Here is a 9,512-nt window from a genome sequence, read left to right on the forward strand (position 1 = left end):
TCTCACATGCTCAGGAATCCAACATGCAAACATACGTATGTAGATCAACCAGGAGAATGAAATCAAATAGGTATCCAATGCCCAACACCCTGCTTTTCCAGGAGAAACTGTTTGAAGACTTCCCTTTCAGCTTAATCTTTACAGAGTAAAGCTCCCGCTGGAGGTCTCAAGCCAAACAGAAAATGCATGCCCTGCCAGTGAGAAAGGAACGGCATTAGCTGCTCCTGAATTTGTTAGGGATTTCCCAGGAAGACACCTTCCTCGATAAGCTTAAGGAAATTTAATGGCACTGGCAGTTTTTCTCTCCCAGGTATTGATGTAAAAAATCCTCAAGCAAAGGTTGTAGGTGGTAAAGCAGTTAACAGAGATGAACAAAACTCCTCTCCACAGAGCTGGGAAAGCAAAACACAAAAACCAGACTCATACACAGGCTGCTTCTAAAACAAATTTCTTTCTCTACTTCCAAACACCAAGATCAACCCTTAGGATCTTAAAATTCCCTCTTCATCAGGGAAAATCACCTCTTCCTTTCCTTTTAGTGTAATTTCACTCCACAAAAAAAAAAAAAAAAAAACAAAAAAAAAAACAAACCACTAAAACAAAACAAAAAAAAAAACACAACAAAAAATAAGCACCACACCTCCCTGTCAGCAGCAATTTCTCTCTTCATGTGAGTGTCCTCTGTCCCATGTCCACGGGAGCAGAACAAAGGGACCTGTAGAGTGCACTGTGTCCCTGTTTCTGACCCGAAGCATAACCTTGCATACTGCAGCCAACCCCTTCAAAAGGTCATATGCCAAGAAGCAAAAGCTCCCAGGTGCATTCCACAGAGACCAAGGCAAGTTTGTTCCAATTAAGTGCAACAACTTTATTGCCAGGCACGAAAGGCATCACTTAGGTATCCTTTGCAAGTCTCCTCCCTGATGCACACACAAAAACCACACACACATATTTCTATCTGGCGTGAGGCTGCTAATTAAACCCCGTTCTCACTGAAAGATTTTTTTAATTTTATATCCCGGGTCGAGGAGAGGACTGTATCCCCGTGACAAAGATCACAGCATATTGCACAGGCAGCAGCACCTACCTCAGCCGACAGAGCCAGCAAGTCAACATAATTGTTCTCGGATGGAGACGTTTACCCCAGCTCAGGCAGCCGGGGCTCTGCAGCCATGCCGGGCGGTTCGGACACACCAAGAAAGCATCTTCTGTGAGCAGCGCGGCTTCTTTCACACAGCAAACTGCAGCAGCGGCAGCCTGGGAGAGCAGCAGCAGTTGAATTGCTGCACATGTATCTCTGCAGATTATTTCCTGCTCAAACACTTCACGTAAAGGCAGATGCACTTAACCCTCTGGAGGCCTATGTCTCCGTCCCCCCTCAGCAGGGGTGAGCAAGCAACTCCAAATATTCTGCGGTGAGGCCAGAGAGGAGTGACTGGAGACACACAGGGCATCCTCCAGGAAGCAGTCCCAGCCTCGAGTTAGTTGCAGTCACTTTGCGCCCAGGGACTCAGGCGTTCCCACGGCAGCCCACAGCATCCCCGGCCCGGCACCACACAGCTCCTGCTGCATCGCCCGCCGCAGGTCCCCAGACACGGGCGGAGCGTCGCTGGCAGCTCATGATGGGGAGCCCCTGCGAGGGCCTGCTGGCATGGCGTGGGGTGCCTGGCGCCCTGGACCTGGGGGTGGAGGCCACGGCCACGAAGGCGAGGAGGTGAGGGGCGCGGGCGAGGCTGCGAGCCGGGCCGTGTCACCAAAACTCGGGCACACTGTGCTCCTGCTTCTGGCGCCGAGCCCTCCAGCCCCAGGCGCTGCCCGTCACCTGCGGGCACCCACGGCCGGACGGCGCTCGGCTGGCAGGCTTCAGCACTGCTCCCTCGCACAGCCGTGAATGTGACTGGAAAGCATGGCTGAAAAACATGCTACAATTAACAGGAGGGAGGGAGATACTATTGCTCTCCCGCTAGTCTTAAAGGCACATTGCTCGCGTGTGCCTGCTGGAGAGGCAGACACCCACAGCTCCAGCCTCAGCATCTCGCCCGTTTGCAGGCAGCCAAGAAGCCCAGGCAGGAGCCCTGTTTGTGTCGGGGGAAGGAGAGCATTCCCGGGAACCGGGGAGGGAAGGGGCAACTGGCGGGAAAGCCTCTACAACAGGGTCCGAGAGTGAGGCCTCCCACACCTCCACCAGTGTCCCAGTCACGTCCCTGTCACCCAGCCTGGGAGCTTACCTCCACCACCGGCCCCTCTGCCAGCATCCCAGCTAGACGTGGGGCAACCTGGTCACTGCCACACCGTATCCCACACACACAGCCCCACTCTGGCAGGCAAGGAGGGCCTGGCACGCCCTGGGGGCTGGTGGCACTGGTCCTGCCAGAGACGCTGGCCAGGACTGCAGCAGCAGCAGGCGCCGTTTTGGCCCCTGCTGTTACCCAGAAAGGATATCCCTTCTGCAGCTCTTCTCAGAGCCAGGAACTGTGAGACACTGAAATCCAGTGTGCCACACATGTGAAAGCTGTGATGAGTACAGCAGGTCTCAGACTGGCTGTAGCACCAGCCACCTCCCTCCTGTCACAGGGCTGCAGCCAGTGGGCTGCACACCAGCTGAAAGCCACATATTCTCTCTCTGTCTCACCCAATACCCTCTTTTGCGTGCCCTGGGGTACTCTGGCTGGACCTTCAATATGTCACAGCTCGGATTCAACAAGAACACCAGTAACTTTAGCCCACATCAAGCTTTTCCATCCCCTGCCTCCCAAACAGCTAGCATCTGAAACACCTTCCTGTTAAGCAGGAAATTTACCCTATTAAAAATCTCTACTTTTCTCTCAGTGATGGTTGTTGCTGTACACAACATGCTTTTCTGAGCAGGACGGAGTTGCATGAAGCCCTGAACCTTGTTAAACTGCTTTGCCATCACACAGCATCACGATAACACCTTTGACTCTCCAGGCCCCCATGAGGCACCAAAATTAACCTGATCAATACCTGTCTCCATCACCATGAGGGAAGATATCTGCAGTGTTGGCATTCTAACCTGAACATGCAATGACAAAATGAATTACTATGGTGAAGAAGCTGTAAGTTAAGCATAGTTTAACTTCAGGTTTTTCTAAAAAAATAGCATGAAAGAAAAGATACTAACTTTATATGATTAACATAGAATCAGTGAATAGTTACCACTGATGCAAAAGTGCATCACAGCATAGTAAATACCTGCTTTCCTATAGTGCTAGTACAGAGTGGCTATTAAAATGTGATCACCTGATGAGATGAGCGCAATACAAATTTCACTGTTTTCGGACCATGCATATTTGTGCAAAAATACCACAGCGAATTAGTTCAGATTTATCTTTATTAAGCATCACATGTCTTAAAGAAAGTCTTTTTGACACCAGACCTACAAAACATGTTTAAGTAGTAATCAAAATGCTAGCAGAGACACTTAAGGCTTTACACTCCTGAAGTTTTTCCTCAGAGTATCAAAGATCAGATTTGTTCTACAGAGCATGGCTGAGGATTCCTCAAGCACAATGCTTCATGAACTCATATGATCAGTATGCAAGCACAGCCATCACATTGCTACAAGTATCTGTCCTGAAGTGTATCAGTCACCTGCAACACACTGAATAGAAATATTTTATGTACAGGCACTACTATTTTTTTTAAAGTGAAAGACCTGGCTGATCAATCAAAATTACATTCAGTGGAAAGGACTGCCTATTAAAATCATAAGATCAAATGCTGATTTGAGTCATTCCATCATGTGCAATAGAGTGGTTTGGTGTGAAAAATCCAGGTCGGTAGGGTCACATCCAACTATCAGCTACCAGATCTGTCACTGAGAATTGCACACGTGTGTGTGAGGGTAGGAGTGGGCCACACTTAGCTGCAGCAAGTACATTACCTCTTTAATTCAGGACAATATGAGACTTAATTTAAAAAAATATTTGAGACTAAAGAACACATCACACCATGCAGTGTCATACTATAGAAAAGTGGATCATTAAACATGCCTACAAACAACTGCAAGACTCAAAATTCACATTTCAATTGTACTAAACTATATGTTCCAGCAAAAAAACTGTGCTCCAATTAGAGTACACAGCTCTTCACAAAAAGAAAAACACTGCAGAACAACCCTCCTCAAAGTTTTTAAAGGCATAATAATAAATAAATGTAAGCCTAAAGAAGCACAGACACCATTAGAGTTTTTTTTAAAAAAGAAAACCTTGGAAGTCAGAAACTGAACTACAACTATTCAGACCTTCCAGAATCAGATTTTAAACTGTATTCCTACCTGATACCCTAGGAATAATGGTGCAAACTGTAAAACCTTTTGAAACTCAAACCTCTCAGGTTGCGTATGTGTCCGTGTTGAAGGATATGCATAGCGTGCAAAACAATCAACTATCCCTGAGGCAGCAGGTACATTCGAGATCATCCAGCATGCCAACCCTACTGGGACTGTATAAGAAATAACAATACTAGTTGAAATGGTTACTTTGGGGAAATAAAAAAAAAAAATAAAAAAATAAAAACAGGCAAGGGCAGGAGACAGATGGAGGCCCAGAAGGATGAGACAGTACCCAGTAACCCACTTGCATAGGTCCTGAAAAATATTGTGTCTGTCTCTGCTCAGGAATCCTGATAAACTGATCTCAGTCTTCTTCATGTTACAAAATTAACCTGCCTTACTCCTGAAATTCAACATTTAACCTCCCTTTATAATTATTCCTCTACTACACTGATATAGTGCATGAAGGCTAATCTATCTTCTCAGAAGTAGTTTGTCCATTTTTCAGGGAATCTGCTGTTACCAAGTTTCACATGATCATAATCAGTTTTTAACAAATAAGTAAACGATTCATACCTCTATTGCCAGCACATCCTTCAGGTGATGTGTAAGAAAATCCTGAGAAGTGGGAGGAAAGGACTTCTGTACTGAAAATCAATGTCAGCACAATCATTTCAGACTTCTGGAGGGTGATGGGGTGTGACTGGAGTTTCACTTGTGCACGTCACGCACTGAAGTGACTGCGTAGGTCCACCATGTACAGTGACACGGGGAAGCACCTGAAATCCTGCATATACTGACGGCAAGAGCAGCACTGGAAGGAGCCAGGACGCCCCGTGTAAGTGGCAGGCAGGGAGATTGTCCCTCCTGAGCCTTGCATTCAATTTTGAAACATGCAGTAAGAGCTGTATTCAGTTCAGTGAATAGCTCCTGTGCAGACCATGAATTGTAATTTTTTTCCAAGAAAGAAAGCTTGCCAAACAGTGAGATGATGCCATATAGATAAGCTTCTCTTAGAAGGACATTTCACACACATGCCCCAAAACTGTAAAGAGCAGTGTCCAATTCTGTACAGCCTACAAGCTCTTAGCTACAAATAAATTAAGGGTACTCTGGGATATGCCAAGCTTTTCACCCCAGGGTTCCTTGCACTTGCTCTTCTCTGGGCTGCCTAACAGAGCAGCTCCCAAACATGTTGTACCACCGACCACTCTTCAGCTTTTCTCATTGACTCCTACCAGTAACCAGCTAATGAGCACTTACCACAACCCCACAGATATCTGCAATTCAGAAATGCTGGGTCGATAGCAAGGGGATTCCATCCAGAAGAGAGGGCTGGAGAGGGGATTCAGCTGTAATAGCAGGTAACAAAGCACGGAGGCCAATAAGTAATGGCACTGAGCTTCAATGTATAGCTTTCTTGGAAATTAACTCCCAGCAAAGTTAATAAAAGGAGCAAATAAAGCATACACAGTTTTGAACGCTTGCACACATGTTAGCATGGTGAGCTGACAATCCTGAGGTTTATTTACATTGAGAAAACTTCAGAACTTGAAAAAAGGCATTAGCATCCAAGACACATTGCCAGGCTAGAGCCAAAACATCACAGGATCAATCTGCAGTGTTTACCCAAGGAGATGTACATGGATTAGAATGGAATTTTACTGGAGGAAAAAGCTATGGACACCAGAGACCTAGATGCTCTTTCAAACACCATATCTGCAAGATGAAAAATACCCTTGTCACCTGGACTATTTAGAAGCAGATATAACTGTTCGTGTATCTTTAAAATGTCAGCATTGCATTGCTTTTTTTTTTTTTTTTTTTTTTTTAATCAGTGTGCTTGAAAATATTCTGTTGTATCTAGAAATTAGACTTTCACAGCCCTCCTTGTATCTGTGATTTAGAAATGGAAGTATTTGCACCGTGAAAAGGGTTTGCAGAATTCAATGAATATGTTGGCACAGAGTCAAAAGAGCATGTTTGGACAACCTGGGGATTAGAAAGTATCCCCAGCCACCTTTCACAAGTTTGCTGGTTTCACCTTTATCGAGACTTACTTCTTGAATTATTTTTGAGAAGTCAGTCTTGATTTCTCTGAAATTTTCAAATGTATTTGAAAAATGAAACATTAAAATAGGACCACAGGAGTAATTAATGAGACAATAATCTTCTATATACTGAATGCCTTGTACAGTCAGAGACATCTGGGCTGAACCCTATAGCCATAACCAGCTATGGTGTCTACAAGTACATTCAATCTATCCCAAAATGGAGCTCTCAAAGAAAAAAAAAGCATCATTCAGCAATTGGGGGGCATGATTCTGACTGGTGGTGCCTTTTCCTGGTTCAGTGACAAAACCAAGGTAATGACTATGAATAAAAACAGCACAAAAAACAAAAACAAAAGGTACCAAATGGAAAAGAGGCTGTAGCAAAGTGTGGCAATACTGCCTACCTCAGAATCAAAAGACGAACTTTCATAAGAGTGGTGCACCATGAATGATTAAACATTGATACTAACTCCAACCTGCAAGCAGTAGATCCTCTGTTTCTTGGTGCAGGCAAACTGCAGCTAAAAGTATTTTAGGAAGGTAAGCCCAGGTAATGGCTTTACTGTAGGGATATCTAGGTTAAATTGAGCTGCATTATAAAGTGGTGAGACTGATTTATTTAAACTTCCTTTATGGCCATATGTGCTATGAATGTCTGATAAGTTGTAGGAAGAACATGCTACTTTTAGATCTCTTGACTTTTCTGCTCCAGGGCCTTTGTCTCTCCTGCTGAGCAAACAGCAAAGTAACGCTTATTGCTACTGGGAAGCTGGGAAACATGGGTTCTGCCTCTACCTCTGGTGCTGGTACGATGAATTACTTTGGGCTAATCATTTAAATTTATAATCCATGGGGATTGCAGTCAGTCCCACCGCTCCTTCCTCCCTAGGGGGAGGAATCCTCACATTCTGCCCTGCTCCAACGTGAGGTCCCTCTCACAGGAGTCAGTCCTCCACAAACTCTCTCTGACGTGAGTCCTTCCCAGGGGCTGCATCTCTTCACAAGCTGCCCCAGCGTCGGTCCCCCGCTGCGTGTTGCAGTCCTCGCAGCGCCAAACTACAGCAGCACAGGCTTCTCCTGGACTTGTTAGGGTGCAGCTCCCTGCTCTGGCATGGGGTCTCCACAGGCTACAGGTCGGCCTCTGCTCCACTGGTGACCTCCGTGGGCTGCGGGACACAGTCTGCCCTCTCACCATGGTCTGCAGGGGGGTCTCTGCTCCAGTGCACCTCCACCCGCCTCCTCCTTTTTTCTTCCACTGACCTCAGTGTTTGCAGAGGTGTTTCCCTCAGAACTCCTCCTCAGAACTCCAACTCCTCTTCCCAGGTTCCCCTTCTTAAATATCTTATCGCAGAGGCACAGCCACCATCACTAATTGGCTCGGTCCTAGCCAGAGGCAGGTCCAACTTGGAGCCAGGGGAGCTTTGAGAAGCTTCTCACAGGGTACCACCACTGGAGCTCCCTCCCCTGCTACCAAAAATCCCCATCACACACACACCCAACACAGCCTGCAATATCACAGACTCCAAAACCAGAAAGGTCTGTCCAGGCAATCATGATGACCAAGGTCTGTGGTCATCTGAGAGATAAAAATACTGTGGAAATTTTGCAAACAGAGCTCTCGAAGGAACACTGCAGTTGGTGTCAAATTATGAGCTCGTGTGCCATCAGCAGTGAGCAGAACTGCCCAGGCTTGAGACCCACAAAGCTGTGGGAACACACCAGCACCTACTGGCACAGTGGGCCACACCAAAGACATTGGAGGCTTTCTGGCACCCTTCCTTCCAGGGATTTTCATCCTAATGAAAATTTTCCTTTCACCAATAATTTCATAAAACTTTATATCCAAGTACAATTTTCTATTTATACCCATTTATGGGTCTGGAAGAATTATAAAAGAATTCTAGCCCATACATTTGCCAAAATTTGATAATTCTTGTTTTTGTTCAAAAGCCTACACTAAGAAACATGGAACAGACCTACCAATCCCACACTCAGAACACTAGCTTCATCCCTCCACCTTCCTCTTGCACCTCTGGAGACCATCTGTCTGATATGCACCCACAGTGAAATCTCCACCTGTCCTTTGCCTTACTGTTCCCTGCCCTACTTCTCCCAGATGCAGCATCCCTTCCCTGGGAATCCACTGCCCTAAATACCAGTTACAAGACCTCTCCATATGCAACATCTCACATATTGGCACTGAGGATCTTGTGAAAACTGAACCAATATTAACACCAGAAAGCTGATAGGTGACCATGCTTCAGTGGACCTTTTTGTCACACACAACTACACCAGGAACCTGGTGTAGCCAGGGGTGTCCCTCTGCTTCTCAGCTGCAGCATGAGCCCATCCATGCTGTGGGCAGCACCTGATGGAGTCAGAACACACCTGGATTCATCAGCAAGGTCCAGAAACCCCAGTGGAGAAACTGAGAGAGGAGTGAGATATCACAGCTGACAAACCACGGCACTGAAGGGGGACCTATCTTCCTGCACCTCCTGGGGCTGAGGAGACAGTTTCTCATACATTAGCTGTCAAAACTGTGTTCTGAAATGGCCCAGCAAGCTTTGCCTCAGCTTTACTGTAGCTTGGACAGCTGGAGACAGCTCTGCGCACTCTTCATTTTCCCTGGGAGTTTCAAGAGCTCATGTGTATGCAAGGGCCCTCCTGGAGCACAGGGAGCAGGACACTGTCCCCTTCTGCACTCATGATATATTGGGAAGCCCCCGTCCTCTCCTCTGCTCCCATGATATATTGGGAAGCCCCCGTCCTCTCCTCTGCTCCCTTTTCACACTCTCTTAGCCAGTGGTTAACAGAGTGAGATGGGAGGAAACGTTGCAGAGGAGCCAAATGATCAGCACATTTACACAGTGCACGGTGTCCTGATCTCTGCTGTTCAAGCATACAAGTGCCCTGCACTGTGCTGCCCGGATGCCACAGCTGCTCTTCCAGCCGTAGGCTGAGGTGTCCATCCAGCGTTTGCCAGCTGGCCAGAGCAGCAGGCTTCATCTCCCGGTCCCTTTGCAGGACACTCACGAGTGTGTTGTGATTGCTCAGCCTGAACATATTAACCAAAGAACACTAAAAAGGTTTATCTGAACAGGGGTTAGAAGGAAAATGACTAAGAAGTTTTGGCAGGTGGGGTGAAACCTATCATTAATTTT

General features: G+C 46.5%; 1 protein-coding gene across 1 annotated transcript in view; it reads right to left on the reverse strand.

Moving 5' to 3' along the window:
- The window catches only part of HTR2C (5-hydroxytryptamine receptor 2C), a 245,614-nt gene extending 243,743 nt beyond the window's left edge, over window positions 1-1,871 (reverse strand). Inside the window, exon 1 of the mRNA XM_032991881.2 lies at window positions 1,088-1,871. The gene's annotated coding sequence lies outside the window, so the exon portion shown is untranslated. The remainder of the gene's footprint in view (window positions 1-1,087) is intronic.
- Window positions 1,872-9,512: the final 7,641 nt, after the last annotated feature.

Source organism: Tyto alba, unplaced genomic scaffold (assembly GCF_018691265.1).
Source record: "Tyto alba isolate M040663 unplaced genomic scaffold, T.alba_DEE_v4.0 Super-Scaffold_5, whole genome shotgun sequence".
NCBI lineage: Eukaryota > Metazoa > Chordata > Aves > Strigiformes > Tytonidae > Tyto > Tyto alba.